This window comes from Struthio camelus, chromosome 2 (genome assembly GCF_040807025.1).
Source record: "Struthio camelus isolate bStrCam1 chromosome 2, bStrCam1.hap1, whole genome shotgun sequence".
Lineage (NCBI taxonomy): Eukaryota > Metazoa > Chordata > Aves > Struthioniformes > Struthionidae > Struthio > Struthio camelus.
The window spans coordinates 157,477,948-157,500,814 of NC_090943.1; the positions used below are offsets into that span (position 1 = coordinate 157,477,948).

Below are 22,867 nucleotides of genomic sequence, written 5' to 3' on the forward strand. Positions count from 1 at the left end.
GAGGAAGGGGTAGGGAAGGCTCTGGTTTTGACTGAAGGACTTTGTACAGAGCAAAGCCGAGAGACTGAGCTAATCTGGCCTTGGCTCATTGCACTGTGGGGGCTAGACTAGGTTAGTGGCAGCAGTGACCTGACTGTGCCACAGTCCAACAACACTGAGATAATGACAGTTAAACTAGAAACAGCAGAGTAACCGAGGAGCTGCACTTCAGAGTAGGACTTGGATTAGGGGATACTGGTACAAGAAAGGTATTTCTTCATTCAGCTGAGTCTGCCTACTGCTGTGAGTGACATTGCAGGTGAGCAGAGTTTGTGGGGTGGGCAAGAATAAGAAAAAGCGTAACAACTTGAAATGGCTGGGTTAGGCAATCTCCTGGTGCCTGCAGGATGGATCCCACTGGGCTTAGCAGCATCATGCTGCCCTGCCTCCAGGGCAAGCCGTGGGCCAGAAACGCTGCAGCAGCTTTGGTATGATGCACCAGCTCTGTGCAAATCTCCCTGCAGCACACTCCTGTGACTAGAACTACTGGGGAGTAAGGTGCAAAGACATCTGCATGGTAAGAGAAAAAAACAACGCTAAAACAGCTCTGTATTGAAATTAATCAACATATCAGGACAACAGCTGGCTCCAACAATTCATGCTGGCTGATATTTTTAAGCTGCCACTTAAAAATAAGCACAAGTATACTCATTAAGAACAAATTATTTCCTTAGACAGATGTAGATGACTTAGCAGGATATGTACTAAAGGCTGAAATCCTACTGTACTGTTATTTTTAATAGTTGATCACACCCATAATGTTAACCCTTGGTTTGCTCTCCTCTAAAAAACTCTCTGAGAGCTAACATTTCAGAAAATTATGGATTTACCTTATTAGTGTATTGTTTGGTTTTGCTTATCTTATAGTAAAGTCTGATATTTCAGTTTGTGCTGTACTATACGTGTGGATTTAAACTGGGGTGCACCTCGAGTAATGTTAACTACTTGTCCAGGTGGCCTGAAAGAAAAGTCTCACCCTTGGCTCCTGCTTTAGTCACTGAGCAGATCTTAGGTGGTCTGAATAGCCCCTGAAAGTGTCTTTCTCATATTCTTCTGTAGAGCCCTGGGGTATGGCTCACTCTTGGGGATGTGTCTGTCTTTCCCCAAGTCTCTGTAGAAGGACCCTCAGGCAACCTGACTCCTCCCGTAGGTGCTTTGGTGAAGAACCTAAACAAAGGTGGAGTAAATCTGGGCTTATAGTTTACAAAGGGCCTCAGTACAACAGTATTGAGTCTAACAGTGGTTAGACTTGTTTCACCTCACTTCTGTCACGTAAAAGCTAAGACAGTCTGTTCTTATGAATTCACTTGTGTGATTGTCTCCACATTTAGTGGGCTGACACAGATACAGGGCAGTTCATCCTACTTGTGCCTGACACATGTCTTGGGACGTAAAGTTTTGCCCTTGGAAGATATTGTTCTCCTTCCACTGACTAGAGAGATTGCCTAGAAAACTGGTTTAAACTAGATAGCCAACTTCTAGATAACAAATGTAAAGATAAATACTCCCTTGATGGCCAGATACAGATCTGTCTGGAATGTTTGTTGAGAGATTACCCCTGACAGCGCGGGGTGCAAAGTTACGTTTTAGGAAGAGATCTGCATAACGCAGTTACACTGTTGTAGCTGAATAAGATTGTTCTACATAGAAAAGAAAGCAGGAAGAGGCTGTTCTTGCAGCTGCTTTGTTTTCTTGAGGTAGATCTTGATTTGAACAACTATCAGAAAAGGTATGTAAGCACAGAAGAAAACTTCCATACTTTGGGTCACCTAGAATATTTTTTAAGTATATCTGCATGAAAATCTCTAGTTTTTTTTTTTTTTTTCCCATGGCGACATTATGTATCTTAATTCTTTTTCTTCCATAAAACAGTAGAGTGCACCTTTTAAGATTAGCATTGAAGTTACACTAATATCTCATTCCAGCTCAGATGATTCCCAAAACTGTTTGTGCTGTGATAGTATGGAAAAATATTATCTCCCACGTGTGATATTACCTTGCTGAGATGCCTTTTCACTCACAGCACATAAAGAGCATTGAGAAGGCATGAGGCAGGAGAGACCTAATGAAAGAAAATGCCGCAAAATCCTTTACAGAAAATTGCAAGCTTTTAAAGGTGACCTGTGGAGAATTTTTTAACTATGTTTGTATCCTGTTTGTTATTCCTTAAAATGTACAAAGAAGCTTGATATTTTTTTCCTCAAAGCCAGAAACAATTTCACAAAGGAAGTATCTTTTCAAAGAGTGAATTTCATGCTTGCTATGAAAAACATAACAGCTGTGAGAAACACATACCCAACTCAGAAACCCTCTTTATGCCAGCAGTTTGTACTTCCAGCTCACTCATCAGTTTAACCACAAACATTCAAATATCAGCATATGTTTGTTCAGGGAGAGAGAGAGGCCCTTACAGTCGTGTGTGTATATAATAGGCGATTATTTTGCAGCATGAGCAAGAACGAAGAGCGATAAGGTTTTTGATAAGCATCTACCTGTTTTTCGTATAACTTAGCTTTGGGAAAGACCGTTAGTTACACGAGCTCATATCTAAGGCTGTATCTGCATACCCTTTTAGAAACCAGGGGATAATTCTGCAGTTTGGGGGTGGGAGCAGCAGAAGCTTCAGAGGCCTCTTTTGGACACAGAGGAGTGATGCTGGGACCGAAGAGAGCAGAGTGACATGTAATACCCTTCCAGGGCTTGCTGCTGATGGCTGCATGTGTGCGCGGTGGTCACATCTGCCTACTATCTGTCCATATTTCCTGGGAATCATGGACCTTGCTAGGATTTTAGTTGGACTTCGGTCATGAGGTAGAGTGGTACAATTCATTTTCCTCAGCATTACTGCTCTCAGGAGTCAAACAACTTTAAGAATAAAGTTACATTTAAATTAGGCCTCTCCATCACCTCCTATTTCTTTTCAAAGTTTTCAGTGGATGTTTTTCTTCATTAGAACTTGGGCAGCTAGCACCTCAGAGGATTGTTGTTGTTTGGAGTTTATGTTATTGTTGAGACTGCTGTGTAATCTTCTGACCCAAGAAGCAAGAAATATCACCAAAGCTGAAAACACACAGTCTTTTCTGCTCTCCAGGGCACATATCTGAGATGATTTTGCCTCTGGAGGTAAGAAAGACAAGAGATACATAACAGATACACTGATTTATTTTCTTCTGTACTAGAGCTAAGAGCTGGCAATTCAAACAGAGAGGCTGGAGGCTTGATTCTGTATTATATCAATTTTACACTGGAATAAAACTGATCTAATGGAGTAAATAACCAGGCCCAGGATGCATTATATATGCCAGATGTGGGCCTGGGGTCTGAGGAATGATTTAACTACTCCGGATGAAAGAAGTCCTAGGGAATCCCTGTAGAGTTGAAATAAAGCAGCAACTATTTAGTGCTGAAGATAATGATAATGTTAGAGATCAATGTCAGAGCTTATACTGTAAAATCTTACATATGAGGACAAGGTTACTTTTAAAACTTCTCCTTTTATCAGTGAGGTTGTGTCTTTATCCACACAATAAATTCATATACCGACTTGCCCTGCTGCTGAAGGCTCAGCAAAACTCCCCCACCTCCTATCTAGTCTCCTTTGCATGCCCTCATGGCATGTGTTCATGGTACACTTCTAGCTCCACCCCACCTCTTACCAGGGATAAGTGACCTTGGGCCTCCCTCTGTGATGCCAATACTCAAGCGCAGCTTTCTTGTGATGAACCTCGGCTTCACATATCCCTGAGGACCTCAGCCTATAGTTTTTCCATAGTTACCCTGTGCCAGCTAGGAAAGTGAGAAGAGCAATCACACCACTAGCAAGCTAGGTCCACTGAACCATCACGGTAAGCACAATTCTGAAGAAGAGAGTTTTGTCTAATGTCATCCGCTATATACCATTAGAAAGCATTTGTCTGGCATTTGCTATCCTCCCACTAGAGGCCTCTGTTAGTGTAACTATACTGGCACCAGCTTTTTAGCTGTAATGGGCAGCAAAGGAACATACCACAGGATGAGTGAATCTGAATTTATCCAATACTCAATAACATCAAAATCATTAGATGCCAAAACTCATGCTATCTGCAATCCTGGTCTTTTACTCAGTTTTACGCTGTCCTGCCTAGTCCCTCCTCCAATCCCCAGGGCCTACTGGGGGTACTGCTGTGCATGGAGCTCCTTTCCCTCTCCCTCTCCCTCTCCCTCTCCCTCTCCCTCTCCCTCTCCCTCTCCCTCTCCCTGTCCCGTGCAGGATCATGGGGTCTGGGGTCCACGGGGAGAGAGAATTGCACTGGATTAACCAGTCCAACACTCAGGAGAAGAAAGGGGAGCTCTAATGACACTTCACAGGCTGAGATCTCCGAAGAACAGCTTCTAACTTCAGCTAGGTCAGATCAGCTTTGGGAAAGGGTTAGCAATAGGAAGAAAATTATTTGTACAGTAGTTGCTCATGTTAAGTCAGTGGAGGAAGCACAAAGTACAAATCTGTAGACCCCACAGAAATTCTGCTATTAAAAGTAGTAATAGATTTTTAGAATGTATATAATTAGACAAAAATAGCACTCTAAGTTTACAAATAAATAAGATGCAGCAAGGTTTTGACTCTGTCTCCCATCACATCCTCCTAGGTAAGCTCAGGAAGTGTGGGCTAGATGAGTGGACAGTGAGGTGGCTTGAGAACTGGCTGGATGGCCGAGCTCAGAGGGTTGTGGTGAACGGCGCAGAGTCAAGTTGGAGGCCTGTGGCTAGTGGTGTCCCCCAGGGGTCAGTCCTGGGTCCAGTCTTGTTCAATGTATTCATCAATGACCTGGAGGAAGGCACAGAGTGCACCCTCAGCAAATTTGCTGATGATACTAAACTGGGGGGAGTGGCTGACACACCAGAAGGCTGTGCTGCCATTCAGAGGGACCTGGACAGGCTGGAGAGGTGGGCAGAGAGGAACCTCATGAAGTTCAACAAAGGCACGTGCAAGGTCCTGCACCTCGGGAGGAATAACCCCATGCACCAGGACAGGCTGAGGGCTGGCCTGCTGGAAAGCAGCTCCACAGAGAAGGACCTGGGAGTGCTGGTGGACAACAAGTGAAGCATGAGCCAGCAGTGTGCCCTTGTGGCCAAGAATGCCAATGGTCTCCTGGGGTGCATGAGGAAGAGTGTTGCCAGCAGGTGGAGGGAGGTGATCCTGCCCCTCTGCTCAGCCCTGGGGAGGCCTCACCTGGAGGACTGTGTCCACTTCTGGGCTCCCCAGTACAAGAGAGACGTGGACATACTGGAGAGAGTCCAGCGGAGGGCTACCAAGATGATGAGGGGACTGGAGCATCTCTTGTCTGAGGAAAGGCTGAGAGAGCTGGGCCTGTTCAGTCTGGAGAAGAGGAGATTGAGAGGTGATCTGATCAATGTCTACAAGTACCTGAAGGGAGGGTGTCAAGAGGATGAGGCCAGACTCTTCTCCGTGGTGCCTAACGACAGGACAAGAGGCAATGGGCAGATACTGAACCACAGGCAGTTCCATCTGAACCTGAGAAAAAACTTCTTGACTGTGAGGGTGACAGAGCATTGGACCACGTTGCCCAGAGAGGTAGTGGAGTCTCCTTCCCTGGAGATATTCAAAACCCGTCTGGATGTGATCCTGGGCAATACGCTCTAGGTGACCCTGCTTGAGCAGGGAGGTTGGACTAGATGTTCTCCAGAGATCCCTTCCAACCTTAACCATTTTGTGATTCTGTGATTCTGTGAGATGTAAATCCAAAAGCCCGAACTCCATTTGTTCTTTCTAGGTTTATTTCTTCTCATTTATAAAATGAGCATGTACCTAGTTTTGTCACCTAGCTGCTAGTTAAGAGCGCCAGCATAAGAACATTGAAGAAAGAAATCCTCTGATGATTCATAGAAGAAACACAGTGAAAATTTCAAAAATTCAAGTTACCATGCACCTTCAGTACAGGTTCCCTGGTAATATTTTAAATAAGAAAACATTTCACGCTTGTAGCCATTTGGTTCTTAGCTGCTAAAGCTTCATACAATACTGACTGCATGGCCAAATATTGTACTGGCTTTGCCATACAAGCATTAGTTCACAATGATTTGTGATTAGATCACAGCTAATTTTCTGCCAAACAGCCAACAATTATTCATGAATTTCAGTCATTAAAATCCAGCCTGAATTTGTCCTGGATTCCTGATACCCAGGATATTTTCCAGCTCAGATGACTGGTTCCTGAGTCATGGGGAAAAAACTGCAAGGTTTGTGAGCTGCTGTATGTAATGCATGTTCTTTTTTGTACATTTCTGATGTGTCTAAGGATGCCTTGTCTTTTTATCTTTCTTAGTCACATATGCTTTTGGTTTTCAAGCATTTCATGTCAATTCTCACCTGTCAGATTTTATTACCCTCCGATACTTCCTTTAACTCTTCTCGTAGTGAAGATTTCAGGAGCAAGTTAGAAGTACTGTCAACATCTATATAGGAGACAAGAACAGAGAAATTATGTCTTTCCACGTTTCTCTGTAGGACCCTGTTGCACCTAGCCTTGGAACCAGACCACAAACAGTCCTTTCCAAGTTACAAATAGAGCCTGTCTCTTCAGCAGCCCTTCTGAGCAATATAAACTGTTTGGTAAGCCCCAAGTAGCTTGGAAGCTGGAAGCTGGCCTCCTTTGTGATGATTATGCAATGACTGGAAAACTATGAAAGGCCAGTGATTTTTCTCAAGCTACTGACTTCCTCAACCAATCATCTAGGCCCAAGTTCTCCTCCCAGACCATCCCAAGTAAGTGGACAGGCCCCAAGGAATCTTTTGGGGGATTAAGAGGAGTCAGAAACATCCTGCCTTGATACTTTAGCCTCAAGGCTGGCAGAGTATCAGTGATCCCTGTAGCCTCTTCTGAAGAAGAAAGACTGAAAATAGGGATCCCCATAGGGTTTTATTCTGTAGCTCACAAAGAACTGTACGTTCATTAATCAACCCTAATGATTCTCCAAGATATGTTCACCTTAATGCTAATAGGTATATTGCCCCATAGCTGACACAGATTTTATGATATTTTATCTAGTACTATTGCACTTTCAGTGACTGGAAACCTTCCATGTAAGTTAATCTCCTGTCTGTCCTGAAAACAAGGTCAAGTATAGCATCAGTTTAATATATGGCACTACATCTGCAGATTTCTGTATCGTGCTGTTGTAGGGGACAGTTTCCAATTGTGCAGTCCTTTGCTACTATTAAATAGTGACATCTGCTTCAAGACAATGAAAACTATTTTGATTTGTCTCAGCTTCCATTACCCAGTTTTCCACTTTTCTACCTCCTCCATTTTGCCCCTCCCTCAATTAAATCCAACCTTTCCCTGCTTTCCAGGCCTCTGAGGGTAGGATTTCTTTGGTCTTATCTCTCTCTACTCCCTTTTTCCACTCAGTTCTACTGCCCTTTTTTCTTCTTACTCCTCAGACGTTTCTCTGCTGCTCTCAGTCCTCTGGCTTCTTTCAGTCAGCCTGAAAACAGTGTTTTACTTTCCTCCCTGAGCTTTTCCCATGCTCAATTAGACTTTTGAACATTCATTCCCTAGCAGCATTTATCAAACGTTTTTATTTTCTGGCTTTAATAGCCACTGAGACCACCTTCAGTGTTCTTTCCTAGCTAAACTAAAGGGTTTCTTTCAATTCAGATTCTCCTTAATACTGCCTTCAGGATCACTGACACTTCTCCACGGCTTCTTCCTTTCCACCTTATCCTTTGGTAAGTCTGTGCTCTCGGATTTCTACTTTTACCTCCAACTGTTCTTTTCAGCACCTCCTTTGGTAAATCCACCCACTCCCTCCCCACTATCTGTTGGCACCCTTCAGATTTTCACCCTGATTCCTCCTCCTTTTATCTTTATAGTCTCTATTTTGACTAACTCATCCTCCCAAACAATTTCTGTTACTTACAGTTTTTCCCCCTGTTGTGAATCTTTGCTTCTGACATGCTTTCTGTGATGTCATCCTGTCATCTCAAACCCTCTCTTCAGAGGAGAATTTCTTAGCTGTCCTGAATATTCTCTTTTCTCCCTTTTTAATTTATTCAGAATTTCACTGTCCTTGTCCTATAGTCTTAACGTCACCTTTAATTATTCAGCCTTTGCCTCTCCAACTCTTATTAAATCAAATAATTTTATTACATGTAACATTAGCAAGTCTACCCATGGCAACTTATCTTCATTGCTAAGATACCTGAAAACGGGCTGAACTGCGTTGTGGTCAGTGGCACAAAGTCCAGGGGGAGGCCAGTCAATAGCAGTGTCCCTCAGGGGTTGACACTGGAGCCAATACTGCTTGACCTCTTCATTAATGACCTGGCCTGAATGCACCCTCAGCAAGTTTGCAGATGACACAAAACCATGAGGTGATTTTGTGACTGAGACACCAGATAGTCGTGCTGTCGTTCAGAGGGACTTCACAAGGCTGGAGAAATGGGCATAGGGAAACCTCGCAAAGTCCAACAAGGGGACGTGCAAAGTCCTGCACCTGAAGAGGAATAACCCCATGCAGCAGTACAGACTGGAGCCTGACCAGCTGGAAAATAGGTCTGCATAGAAGGGGTCCTGGTGGACAACAAGTTAAATATGAGCCAGCAATGTGCCCTTGCGGCAAAGGCCGATGGCATGCTGGGCTGCGTTAGGCAGCATGTTGCTAACATGTTAAGGGAGGTGATCCTTCCCCTTGTGTCTAGGGCTGGGCTCCCCAGTACAAGAGAGACGTGGACGTACCGGGGTGAGTCCAGCAAAGGGCCGCAGAAATGATGAGGGAACTGGAGCATGTCTCATACTAGGAGAGGCTGAGAGAGCTGGGTCTCTCCAGCCTGGAGAAGAGATGGCACAGGGGGATCTTATCAATGTTTATAACTACTTGATGGAAGGGTGTAAAGAAGACAGAGCCAGACTCTTCTCAGTGGTGCCCAGTGGCAGGACAAGAGGCAAGGGTGCAAACTGAAACACAGGAGATTGCACTTGAACACAAGAAAATGTTTTTTCACTGTGAGGATGACTGAGTGCTGGAACAGGTTGCTCAGAGAAGCTGTGGAGTCTCCATCATTGGAGATATTCAAAACCCGACTGGACACAGTCCTGGGCAGGCTGCTCCAGGTGACCCTTCTTGAGCTCAGGTGTTGGATCAGATGATCTCCACAGATGCCTGCCAACCCCACCTATTCTGTGATTCTGTGGTACCAGTCCATTTTTGCCCTCATTTCCAGTCATCCTTTTGCTGTTATCTAAAACAAATATTCAATATTCTTAACTCGTCTTCATTTACTCTTTCCTAATCATATCTTCTCCTAATCTGAATCATTTCACCTGCTTCATAAGTCTTGCCACATAATTCTTTTGAATGCATTGGATAATCTGCTTCTCCAAGATCCTCTTTGAATTAATCTACAATTCCCCTCGCCTCTTTTTTTCCTCACAGGGTCCTCATTTCCTTAACACCGTCTCTTTTTTTATTTTTTTTCCAGGCTTCTTGCCATCTCAGGAGGAGTAAATATTCTGGGTCCTGTTTCTTCATCCTATTTCTGCCATTAGCATGCTGATTAGTGCCCTCAATGCTGTCCTGATGCTCACACCTAGTACTACCACTGGCATGCTAGAAGGACTGAAGTCATAAACAATAGGGTGAAGCTTCTGAACTGAATTTATGCTCTTGTGATTCAACACTAATTTATTTAAATTAGTCTCCAAAAGTTTCATGTCACCGCTTGTGGTCTGGTTCACCTGTGGTTAGTATCCTTTTGTCTCGTCAGTCCAAGGAGACGGAGAGCAAAAAGACAATAAGGAGACAGTTTTTCTATATTTGCGATATGGATCGTGTTGGATGAAGGAATAGTCTCATATTCCTTTATGAGAAAAAGTAAGTACTCCCCTGCAGAAGCCAGCTGGGAACATTAAAACAGTGCAACCGGAACACGTAGCCAGCATTTTGCCCCTGAAATAAGCAGTATGACAAGTATTATCTTAGTCTTTTTATGTACTGTTTTATAGGATTGTCCTTCATTTTATCTTATAGCAATAATGTTCATGGCATCCTAACAAAAATGGCTTTTGCAGTTATTAAAACGCTGAGGTGTTTACTCTCAAATTCTTTGTTACAGCGTTTTCTTTTCTCTTGGGCACCAATCTTTAAAGAGATGCATCAACAAAATAGAATGCTACTGACTTAGTTCTGCCACTTTCTAATTCTAATTGCTCGGATTGGTATAATGTCCTCATGGAGACAAAGCTTCATCTGCATTTTTAAGGACGATGTGAACTAGCACCTTTAATAGGTATCACACTAACAGCCCCAGAAAATGAAGCTCAGGTTATTATCTCAGAATACGCACGGTGCAGATTTCCTGGTATCGTCTTACCTCACTCTGAACTGCAGATACTGCCACCAGAGGAAAATACAATAGTTATTGCATTTGCTGCCTGGTTTGCCAGGCAGACTTTCAATCGTGGTGATAAGATTTGTGATAGAAACACCAGCACACTTTAAACTAGATGACACTAAAACCGTTGAATTCATTTATTGTAGGACACCAAGTAACCAGCAGATGATAATTTCCTTTTACAACTAGTCTCTTCTGGAATTTAACTGGTGAACTCCAGTGGAAGAATACTGTTATGTGAGATCTCTAGTTATATGATCTCCCCCATCCTTGACTGCTGCATTCATTTTCCTGCATCTTTAAATGTTTCCGATATCATATTTGATTTGCATAAGGTAACAGTGTTTTTACAGCAAATGTATATACCATAAATGGATTAGTCATACATTTTCATAGCATTTTTTTAAACTACTGTATTAGATAACAATGAAAGAAAAAAATAAATAATGCAATATTAGCAAGATGCCTCCCACGTACCAGCTTGTGAGAACTGAAATGCTTTTCTCTCACCTTTGGGAGGAAAATACTTCCTATTTTGCCAATGTACACTGAAAATTCTAATACGTACTCACTGTTTCCTGCTCTGTGTCTGCAAAATGCTTTATACAAGCAGGCAGGATTACAGCCTAGCAAAAACCCTTAGAGTAAAAATAACTAGTAATTGAAATTTACTGGAGAACAGACAATGGAAATTGTTAACATTCAAGTGTGAAAAGTTCACCCAATTTTTAAATTTACCATATGCACAAATGTTAATTGCATTTTTAAACCCCTGAAGTCTGCAAATTTTAAGAGCATAAAAGAAACTATAGTAACCTGTTAGACACTTGTCCTTTTCTTAGACTTTTCTTTGGCACCCTAGATAAGTGAGTGCTAACAGAAAGGCTGACAACGCAAGTGCATTTCTGATGCAAAACACCAAGGACAGGATGAACAGTCAAACCTTTAAGAAAAGAATGGAGCCTTTTTGTTGTGGAAATGAAGCTGCGATAATGTTCCCAGACTATAAACTGGCAGACTAGAATAGCAAAAACCATAGGAGCTTTTTCAAATTCTTTATCAATGTCAGCAGATTTTTTTCCTCCTGTTGGGGTTTTAGCTAAGAAAAATGTGAAAATTTATGTGAACGGTTTGTTACTGTATATAGCTCTTAGCAACAAGGCTGGCGAACATAAAGGCAAACTTTTTATTGTCCATTCTGTGAGCAGATTAACACTATCAATGAGAGAAAATTCTGTGGACTGAGGTGCTCTGTTTCCAAAACTTAAATCCCATTTAAAAATGAGTTTGTCTCTACACAAAGTCATCATCTATTGACAAGAATATTTTGCATTTTTATGACTATCCACTTACATTGGTATTACTCACAGGGAATTAATACTTATGGGGAGGAGCAGCCTGTAGCAACTTCCACTAAGCATCTCGGTAATTTAATGCCATCATTATTGCTAATATTTGTATTATGTTTGTATTTCTAACAGTACCTCGAAGAGTGAGGTTGGTGCTGCTGTAACAGGAACCATAAAATCACATTAAGCCGGGACCTGAGTGAGCCTGTGATACCTGGGGTATGTTGTCAGCCCTCTTCTTCCCTGTCCCTGTAGCAGCTTTCTTCTTTCCTTCCTCCTCCACCACAGCCAAGTCCCTTTCTTCCCCATCCCCTACAAGGGAAGAATGGGATTTTCTTTATTTTTCTTCCTTGTCTCCTACTATGGGGGAGAAGGATGTTGTAAATTTTCCTGAGAGGTCAGCAAGTCAGGGGAGACAGAGATCGTAACCAATATTTATTAGCATGCATTTTATTAATTAAGCTGTTATTATTAATAGAATAAAGCTGCTATTATTAATAACAGATAACTATTTATACAGCACATTCAATTATTTCCCCTCCCCACAACCGTTCATTAAACACAGCTGGAGCAACAGTTAAGAGGCCAGTCCCGGCTGTTAACTCAGAAGTGGAGAGTCATCCTGATGCACCAGTTGTTTCTAGGTGGGTGTCCAGAGTCTCTTAGAAGTCCCTTATTTCATCAGATAGATATAAAATCCTGTTGTCTGCATATAGCAGCCACCACCTTCTTGGATATAGTCCAAGTTATAAAACTCAGTGTTGATGCTAGTGCGTGCTGACGGCCTTGGACAGCTTCGGCAGACTCTTGCTGTTCTGAGTTCATCAGTTCTTCTGGATTTAGCAGGGACACTAGTCTCCAGGGATTATTAGCTTTTCAGAGACTTTCACACACTACCTCTCAGCACATCCTTTTCCTCTCTTCAGCTTGCTGTTTTCTGGTAGCTGTTTCTTCATCCACACCCTTATGTAGCTGTAGAGCCCATTTACACAAAGTCTCCCAGAAAGGTCGTTTATGACAGGGATCGATACAGAGTATGCAGCTGCTGTTCTTATGTCCCCCTGCAGCGTGGTACATAAGAAGGATGTTCTTTTTGTACCATCATGGTAAAAAATTCCCAAACAGGGTAAGTCTAGGCTGCATATTGCAACACTGCACGGAGCTAGCTCAAGCATCAAAAGCATCTTCACCAGACCACCACAGACCTTCATGTCTCTCAGAGAAGCCTGATAACTTTGCCTATAAGGATGTCCTCTTTAATAAAATATACCGTTTAAAGCTAGCAGAGGTAGCTCCATCCTGCACTGCTGCCTTCACTGCAAACATACAGTCAGACAGAGCGTTCATCCTGAAGACTACAGAATTATAACCAGGACATAATAAAGACAAACAGCAAAACGTGTACAGAGAAAGATCAAAATAAACCACAGGTCTCATAATCTAGCCTGGAGCATGATCCATTAGATCATGCTGCAGTGAATCAAACCTCCCCGTTTTCTTAACACACTGATTATTGCATACTTTTCCCTTAAAATATAAAACAGACCCACAAGATAGTTAAATAATCAACAAGTCAATGACAGATCTGGGCAAAAAGCCCAGAAATGCCTTGTGCCCAGTTGCCTGCTCTAACCATTAAGAATTCTTTATACTTTTTCATTGCTTTTTGATGAAATGACAAGTATTTTTAAATTCACCATCACAGAGGCTTCATTGCTGAAGACTTCTGACTCAATTCAGCTGAAGCAAGGCACAACTCCTACAAAGAAGGTCTGAATCTGGCCTCTCTCCTTCCCTTTGATGATTGCTTTTTCCACAAAGGCCAGCATATAGCTACCCTATGAAATATGAAACATGAACTACAGATATTTCAGCACTAATTATCTAACCCACCTTATCTGGTCTACTGAGGTATTACGCATGCTTGCATGCAAAGACAAGATCAAACTCCTTAGCTATCAGTAGGATGGAAATGTGACTAGTCTGCCTTTGTGTAATATTGCCAATTGAAGGACAAACTAGTTCTTCATGCATTTTTGCACTAGACATGGCCAAGAACTGGGGAAAATACACTTTACTAGTGATGTTACACAAGCTTTGCAGATACGGTAAGCCAAAAGAACAAAAATACCCACAACAGACAGAAAAGGAGCTGTCGCATTTTGTAGCAATATGCGGCTATTCCCTGAATCCATTGTACAGGGACTAAAATGAACTGTATAACAAAACTCTCTTGTTTTCCCATCTCTGAATAGTCATATTTTTCACTTGCAGCTGTATTTGTAACATTTTTGACCCAATCACCAAGCAATATATATGCAAGCAAGCAAGTCATAACACAGCTTCACTCTGGTATCACAGGCTTGCTGACCTTTCAGTCCCTTAACACATGAATTGCTTTAAGAAACTATTGAATATTTTCTAATCTTCTGTCATCGGAAATTTCACGCTCCTGGTGGGACACCGTAGACGTTTAATATAAACACTGCACGGTGTTCTGATTGATAGGACACGCTGTAACCCAGACAAGCTTGCTGTGATGTAAAAAAATAACGCAAAACAAAACAGCCGTACAGCATTTTAAAGCAAACACTTTAGACGTCTGGTTTGGAGGCCAGCACGATTTTCCTCATGAAAGGCCAGGCTCCCATGGGGCAAGCTGAAGCACAGCGAGGGGTGCCCAGTAAGGTGCCCTCCCTAGTTGCCCTGCATCATTTCCCACAGGTTGGAAAGCACTGGGCTACCCTGATGCCACAGGGGACAAATAAGAGGATTTCCAGCATGGGAGGGCAGCTCTGTTGCAGTGCTGCTCCAGTAAAACCCTCTTCCTGGAGGAGGGACAGGACCTGCTCCTCCTCGGAGACACCATGGCCCTCTTGAAGGGAAGCCAGAGCAGTAATTCTGCTTATTATTTCTAATGCATTGCATAGAGACTAGATGAGAGCAGAGGGACCATGCTGTGGAAAGGTAGATCTCTGGGGCCTCATTCTGGTGCACAGTTTCTGCTAATTCCAAAATTTTATTTAGAAGTAGCTCAGGTATCTGATTGCCCCTGCAGCGAGCAGCACTGATATGTGCTTTGAAACCATGCAAGATCTACATTGGATTGGAGGGATTGGATTTAGTAACAGATGAAGTCTAACTTGAGCTATAGCACCCCTAGTGATTGTGCTGTTATTTTAAGCTAAAAAAAAGCTTAAACTTTGTCCATACACCATCTCCTACTATCAAAAACCTTTGTCAGGGGGTATTCTGATTTCACGTAGCTGGGCTGTCAAGAAGAGGATGTTGTAGCTCAGTGTTACCAATCCTAGCCAGGAGATGCAGTGAGGAAAATGGTGAGATGGCAGCAACTCAGTAACGCTAAATCCAACCATTCTGAAAATCAACTCTGTCATTTAAGCCAAGATGAGCTTGAACTACTGCTTGTGAGCTAGTCAGAGGCTGGTAAGGTGGGCTGAAAAATGACTGTCCAGGCACAGCAGAGTGCTTTGATTCAGGTGGAAGCTCCTGATGAACGAGTGAAGTGCCTCCACTCCTGTGCTAGCATGGTCTCACGTATTTCAGCCGTTCAGGCTGGACGCCCTGGGAACCGAGCTAGCCCAGGCTGAGGCCATGCACCTAACCCAAGGAACTCCAGTGTAAATGGAGTGGGATAAGGGAAGATTGGAGGGTATACCTTAGTGCAGTAGGATGAAATAGCTCTTCAAATTAAAACAATTTGTTTGCTAAATCTCATCACAAGATGTAGCAGGCTTAATTTAATAAGTTCTTGTAAGTAGCAGGAGTGTGGTTGGTTATTGAATAGTATGTCATATTGCCACCTTTTGTCTGCCAAGCCTAAATATTTCCTTACCACTTTGAAAAAGCTCTAATTTTTGTTGATATAGTGCAGAGGAGCATTTTGCTGAGGTGGTTTGAGATGTTCCTGCCCTTAGCTCTCTGTTCCAGCCAGATGCCAGCTATTATTCACCCTGCAAAAAATCTTAGCAGAAACATGCAGCTGCCCTGCAGCCAGTTCTGTGTCTTAGCAAAGGTGAGGTTACTGGAAAACACTGGAAAAGTCCACCCTCTTAGCGTAATCTCCTCATCACTGACAGTTTCAGCTACTATCAAAAGTTAAGATGGAAAATAAAGAACAGAGACTTTTGGAAACAATGAAATCGGGGCTGTTCACACTTTAAAAGTTAAAGCTGTAATTCATTTGCCCTGTATATGCACATTACGATACTGTCTCATAGATTAAGGTAGATGGTGACAGGGACAGGAGCCGAATCGCTCACTCTTGTGTTCCCAAGAACTGAAATAAATGACCATTATCTGTTCTTCTTGCAGCTAATCTCCTGTGATCCTTCTCACTGAATAAAGTGGTGGTCCGTTGAGACAAATATCATGTGTTCGTGTAGTTGAAGCCTTCAGTCCGTAGTCATTGCCATCCATATCATTCATATCGAACCAATGTACGGACAGAGACTTTTTAAAGATAACAGGAACAGTGCGGTTAGAGATAGTGAGCCCAGCGGGACATTTGTTCTCAAGTGGCAAATTTATAGGAGGCAAGACAAGGGGGTGGCAGCCAAGTAAGGCTGCAAAACTCTGTGTGTTGGCCACTGTGTCCAGCTTAAAGGGGAAGGAGCAACATTAATCTTTGTATTTCCTAACTTAGCATATTCAGTGTTAAAGACAATATATTCTTTTAGCACTTTTAAAATATCTTTTAAAATTTAAATTGACTTGTTTTAGCACATCTAATTCCATTTAGTAGATCCTCAGGGGACGGTCAGCAGTACTGGTTAAAGATATTTAGTTACATATGACAGACTTCTACTAACCGAATCCAAGCAGTAGCTGGTAGCATTAATACAGACCAGCCGCTAGGTGAAGGTTTGAAACACCCTTGGGGTTGTTCAGATTGGTGTGCGTTAATCATGGGAGAGTAATGTGAATCACAAACTGTGGGTTCAGTTCTTGGTTGTTTGAAGGGAATCATCTCCAGATTTTTCCAGACAGGTAACGTGGTGGAGAATTTAGCGAGCTAGTCTTTTATGGCTAACCTTACAATGTGCGCTATTACTGTTGGGGTATATGGTACTGCGTCGTCAGGGGACCTCTTTCCCATGGAGGGATTACAGGACTGGCGTCTGCAATTCTGGCCTTGTGTGGACAACCCAGCAACAGTGTGGGCTGGCGAGAAACCAGCAGGCCATGGTAGAAAGAGGAGTATCAGAGTTGTGGGCTTCCTAATGGGTAACCTATAGCTAAGAAGGTACCCCTCACCTCTATTTAAGTGTTTTTTTTCTTGGTCAATGGATGATTTCTGCTATGAATCTCCACCCAGAGCTGTGACTGATTCCTCACAGTGTGCTTGTTTTACTCGGTATTTATAGAAGAAGTTTTGGGGGCTGAAGCATGCTCAGTGCAGATGGGATGCCCAGTGATATTTTCAGCAATCTTCCATTAAGTTTTGCGAAGTACTGTGTGTACAAATGATATATATTGTATCGAATCCTATCGTTTGCCCAAAGTAGGGGATTTTCATGGGGACAGTATGAACTTTGCCAAATTATGTTTTCCTTACTCCTTTATGTAAATATATAGGATACTCTAAAGAAACATTTACAATATTAATTCAAACTCTTGCAAAGTTTTTTTTCCCCTCACCTAATTCTCAGAAACAGTTGAACTGCCTATACCCAAAACCAAACGGAAAAAAAATCATAGCTGGTTAGAGTAAATCAGGAAAATTTAGCCTGAGTGGTTGTGTTTGGCAAAATATAAGCCACTGAAAACATGTTTTCATGGGAAAACATTAGACAGCCTGATTTATCAGGATCACTTACGATTTACCTGTTCGCTTAATCGGGTTACTTTGTAAATTGGTGTTGATTATGGTCAAATCACATTATAGTTTTATTTTGGATTTATAGGAAGCATCTGGAAATGCTGGAATTTATTCATACTTCATGACTTTTAACCATTTTATCTCATCCCTTACATTTTTGAGAATCTCATAGTAATCAGCCACTTTTATCTTTGCAGTAGAAGTAGGAAAACATCTCACAGAGGGAAAAGAACACATTGAGAGATTAAATCCTTACTAAGCTTTACTCGGGAATTGGATGCTGAATTCCCTCCTACACCTAAATCAACCTGAATTCACTGAAAAACTGAAGGCTTACAATAATCCCTAGGAAACGTCCAGCATTTTCTGTGACATTTAATTCTCTTCTAGCTGCTTTGCATGACAGGCAAGATCTGCTAGGTATTGCTAATTAGAAAACATTAAAGAAAATGGAGAATGATGAAAAAAGTGCCGTTTAGGGACAAAACTGTTATAGAGGACAAAGAATTTATTTTAACTGAGCTTCCGACGAGGAAGGAGAGCTGGAGGTGCTTTTACAAACATGATATCACTTAGAATTCAAACTCTCTATAAGCTATGGTCATGCAAACGTTTAAATGAGAATAGCCATTATATAGGACACAAGCAGTCTTCTGGATCTGAGTGCTTAAGTCTTTCTTAGTGTCTGTATCTATGTGTGTATCTGGAAGGCACAGGCAGTTAACTCTTACACAGCAGGACACAGGAGAAGGGCTCAGTCCAGCAAGACTCTGGGCACTCAGCCTCAGTCCAACAGCGTGCTGAAACAACTGCCGAAAGTCAAACGCCGGTGGGTCTAGTGTGACATGTTTATAGTCAGAAAGCACGCTTGACTCGTTTTGGGGGCTTGGATCTGAGGGATCAGCACTCCACAGGGCAGAGTCTGCGTTAATTGATACGCTTGTGTATTGTTCACTTTTTGATCCTAAATATTTTTACTTTTTTTTCCAATTATTTAGGTAGCCCATAGATATATGTCCAGTACTTACTTCTCTAATGAAGGGTTATTTTGGCTGCCCTGTAGCTAGTAAGAAGGCTGTATCCTTTGAAAACTGTCTGACAAGCGCCTATTTTTCTGATGTGTTTTATGTTCCGCCCAAATTTATCTATCTGGCTGATAAAGAGTCATGCAGTAATTTAGTTTGATGGTTATCTCCTGCTAATAAAAATCTTTTTCACTGTGTCTTTAGCTGGAGATGTGCACACAGAATCGTCAGCTTGCCAGAACTCTCCTGGATTTAAGCACAGAAACGCAGAGGCTGAGGAATGAAAATGAGCTGTCAGCAGCTTCCGAATCCAAAGCGCCCAACGTTGCCATGAGCCCAGAATAATAAACTGCGTTTCAGGACATAAACCCTGCAGATGAAATATACATTCCACGAACGATTCTGACAACAACGTTACGGATAAGCTGCACAAGCTTCTCGATCCAATTTGGTAGCAGAACGCACGGCATTGTTTGAAAATTGCAGAAATATTTTAGAGAGGGTGGAGGGGAAAATGCTGCTTTTATATTAGAGTTTGAAGCTTCACTTGCCTTTTGGGGAGATAGCTGGCTTTTCAAAAAGAAGGTGTCTAGAAATTGTATATGTGTATAGGAAGGGATCTTTGCCTTATTCTCCAATTATTCTTCAGGTATTTAGTTTTGTACAATTTTTAGTGCTGAATACTACCTTTAAAAATCCACGTGCATTTCACTTGGCTACCTGTCACTTCGGGAATTCATTAGTTTAAATGTTTTTTCCTGTAAAGTGAGAAATTTTAACTGTGCCTTCAAATTAATTCTTTATATGCCGTCCTTTTTAAAAACAAACTACATTTAGTAGCATTTTAATTTTCTCTCCCAGATTCAAATAGCTAACAGATCTGAGGATGATTCATAAATGCAGACATGTCTAGGCAATAAAAATCGGTGCATATAGAATGCATATGACTGTAAAATTTAACTTTTAGCAATAAAAAACCAATGTCTAAACACAGAGTAGAAGCTGACATTAACCCTTTTACTGCAGTCAGGGCTTTTTAAGAGGTTTGTAGAATGGACACATTTTATATTCATTTTGGTAAATGTGCCAAGGAAAAAAGCTTATGCTGATCCACAAGAATAAAATCTATTAGAAACTTCACATTCACCTCCAATTTTTTTTCTCAGGGAGGATGACAAGGACAGGCAGGCAGTTTGGCATTTAGAATTTGTACTTTTGAAACTTGTGGGTTTTTCTTGCAGATCTCTGGGCTTTTGCAGATGTTCAAGAAAACTGCATGCTGTATTCCAGTACTTGGAATACTTTGCACCTTACTCCTGACAGCCTGCCTTCTTTGGCAGCAGTGATATTCCCAGGCCGAACTGTACCCGCAACAGAGGAGTTTTCAGTGCAGGGAGCGGGGTGCAAAGATAAGCTTTGCGGGGTTAGAGCAAGCTGCCGAGGTGCCCGGAGGACATTCCTTCCAGCCTGCCCTGGAGCACTCCCTGAACCTCCTTTCCGCTCTGGCTTTGGGGGTTACGCTGAAAATCTTGTTATGGGGAAAAAAGGAAACAAATGTTATATATAATGTTATCTATAACACCAACGATTTATTGCTGAAGTGAAATCTTAAAGGTCAAATCCAAAAATCATTGTTAGTCCAGACCTAATCATTGCAGGAAAAATAAAAAAAGAAATTAACACTTCTATACAGAAAAAGCCTCACTAATAACAACAATACTGTTAATATTGCTATCAACACCCTTCCTAGTTCCCACCCGTTTTGCTGGTGTTACGCTCACCCTTGCACTGCCCCTCTGGGTCCTCAGGACGGGGGCTTCAGTCTGGTGAGGGGAGGGGTACAGCAACGTGACTGTCTTGTCCGGAGGAGTGCGGTGTTGATGGTTTCCTGTCGCTCATGCTAGGATCCTCTGGGTGTCATTTTTATATGTTTGCTAACATACTTACACCTTGCTCTTTTTTAACTGGTCTGTGAGTCCACGTAGCATCCAAGTTTGCTATATCATCGGATGCATTTTAAATATGTTAGTTACTTGTTCTTTGTTTTCTTCGTTACTCCTAAAACTGTTTTTATCCAGCTCCAGATCTCCGTTACTTTAACTGATCACTGGTGAGTTGTTTATAGCCATGAGGTCTCCAGTGCCCCATCTCATCTCACCCCGTACCTGTATGCTCTTCACAGCATCCTGGGTCCGCACTTCTCAAGGCCTCTGCTGTTGTACCAGGCCAGTATTTCTCTAGGCTACACGACTGTGTTAGAGTTATAAATATCTTATTCTATACAGAATTAACTGCTTGTTACTACTATCTGTGTAAAACTATGGTTGTACTATGCAAAGATAAGCAAAGTTAAACAAGTTAGCCATAGCCACCTGGTCAGAAGAAAACTAAGTAAAACTGAGAAAACCAGGTTTTCTCTTTTTTTTTTTTTTTTTTTTTTCCCGAGAAAATAAAGCTCCAGGTAGGTCAAGACAAGTTCAGATAGGGCAAGCTTGACAAGCCTCTGGTCTGAGGCCTTGAAAACTCAGTACAAACCTTATGGCCTGTTGCTAGCAATGGCAATACTGCATTGCTGGGCTGCAAGAGACCACGCTGTAGAGCTCTTGCTCATTACTTCACATTAGCAAGACTTCTGGCCTGGGAGCTGAAGGAAGCAGAGAAGCCAAATTAATTCACATTCTGCTACCATCGCACTTAGATACTTCCTCTTTAAACGACTGTGAGTGTTATCTCCCTTTGGCAACGGTAGGCCCAACCTCAGTTTTGATGGGAGTAGCTAACAAGCAATTTGCTTAAATGGGTACATATTCAAGGCCCAGTTTGTCTCTGACTGATGGCAATAGCAATCCGCCATTTACTTCAAAGAAAGCTAGACGGATGTTACTCAGTGACAGTAATATTGCCTCTCTTCGTCTATGCTGCAATTAAAATAGTAGAAGTATTGCACAGATCTCTGTAACTGCTTCAGTGTGTAATGCATGTCTTTTCTTTGTGAAAGATTTCACCTTAAAGTAAAGCTGAAGGCATATCAGTTTATCTTCCCTAATAAATAAATTTAAAAAAACCCACCAACCTTGCATTGGTCCTTACTTCAAATGAAAACTAGCATCCAATACAAAAGCAGAAATAAGATGTTCTGTTATATCTTTAAGAAATGTTTTCATTACCTTTTAGCGTCCAGATGGGTGAAACTCTAGAATGGCAGACTCTTTACAAGTGCAGATATCACGGTAATAAAAATGAGGAAGTTTGGATGCCAAAATTAATGAGATACAGAAACTCTAATATTATATTCTGTATGGCTGAAGATGTACGTGTTTTCAGCGAGGACAGGACTGCTGTAAGACTCCTTTTTTAGTTAAAAAATTCGAATGTGGCAGAGGATAACAGACTATTGGGTTTTTATTAGGCTATCTGAAACAACGCATTCCTCTTAGGCTAAGTTTTTAGTGGGATTTCTTTAATAGGTGCTGATGTCAACACTGCAGACTGTGGTGTCAACACAGTGTGCTTGGTTACATTCAGGATTAGTGCATTTGGGTGAGATCGTACTGCCCTCTGCTACCCATATGTGACATTTTCTGTAGACAGGCAAAGCTCTTAATGCTTAGATCTAACATCTTTAAAACTACAGTACAGAACTTTGCTAAAAACACTGTAGTGTTTACACATCTTTAATACTTCTACATCTTAAATACTGCGTGCGTATTAACAAAGGATGCTACGTAAAGAAGATTTTCTTTTCAAAATAAAAAATCATATGTTGTAAGCATGGGAGGGGGACTCATCAGCTTTGTGCACATTGTAAGTAGTTGCATTTAATGAGCAATGATTTTTGCTGCCATCTACTTTAAAGGGACTCGTGCATTTCTTGAAAGCAATCCAATTAGCCTGTAAAACAAACGTGGGTTACTCTTTTATTTTTATTGCTGGTTTTGCCCTTAGCATGAGTGATAATGCTGTGGTTTTCAGGATAATTAGTATTGCACACACAGTATCAAAGTAGTCTAGAAGTAACTAGCAACAAGTGCCTGAGCTTTCAAAATGTAATAACTAGATATTTGTAGCACTATTTTTTTTTTACCCTCCTGCGTTATACATTTGTCAGTTAACCTTACTGCTAGCTCTCTGTATTTCGGAATGCAAACACCAGTCCCTTTCTTTTAGAAATTCGTTCAAAATGGAAAGGGGAGAAACGCTGTGATGTGGCTTCCGTGCT

General features: G+C 41.8%; 1 long non-coding RNA gene across 1 annotated transcript; it reads left to right on the forward strand.

Annotated features, from left to right (window-relative positions):
- Positions 1-21,718, forward strand: LOC104150071 (uncharacterized). Its single transcript, XR_011139302.1, has 3 exons — positions 1-298; positions 11,914-12,000; positions 18,853-21,718. It is a non-coding gene; the product is annotated as an uncharacterized lncRNA (long non-coding RNA).
- Positions 21,719-22,867: the final 1,149 nt, after the last annotated feature.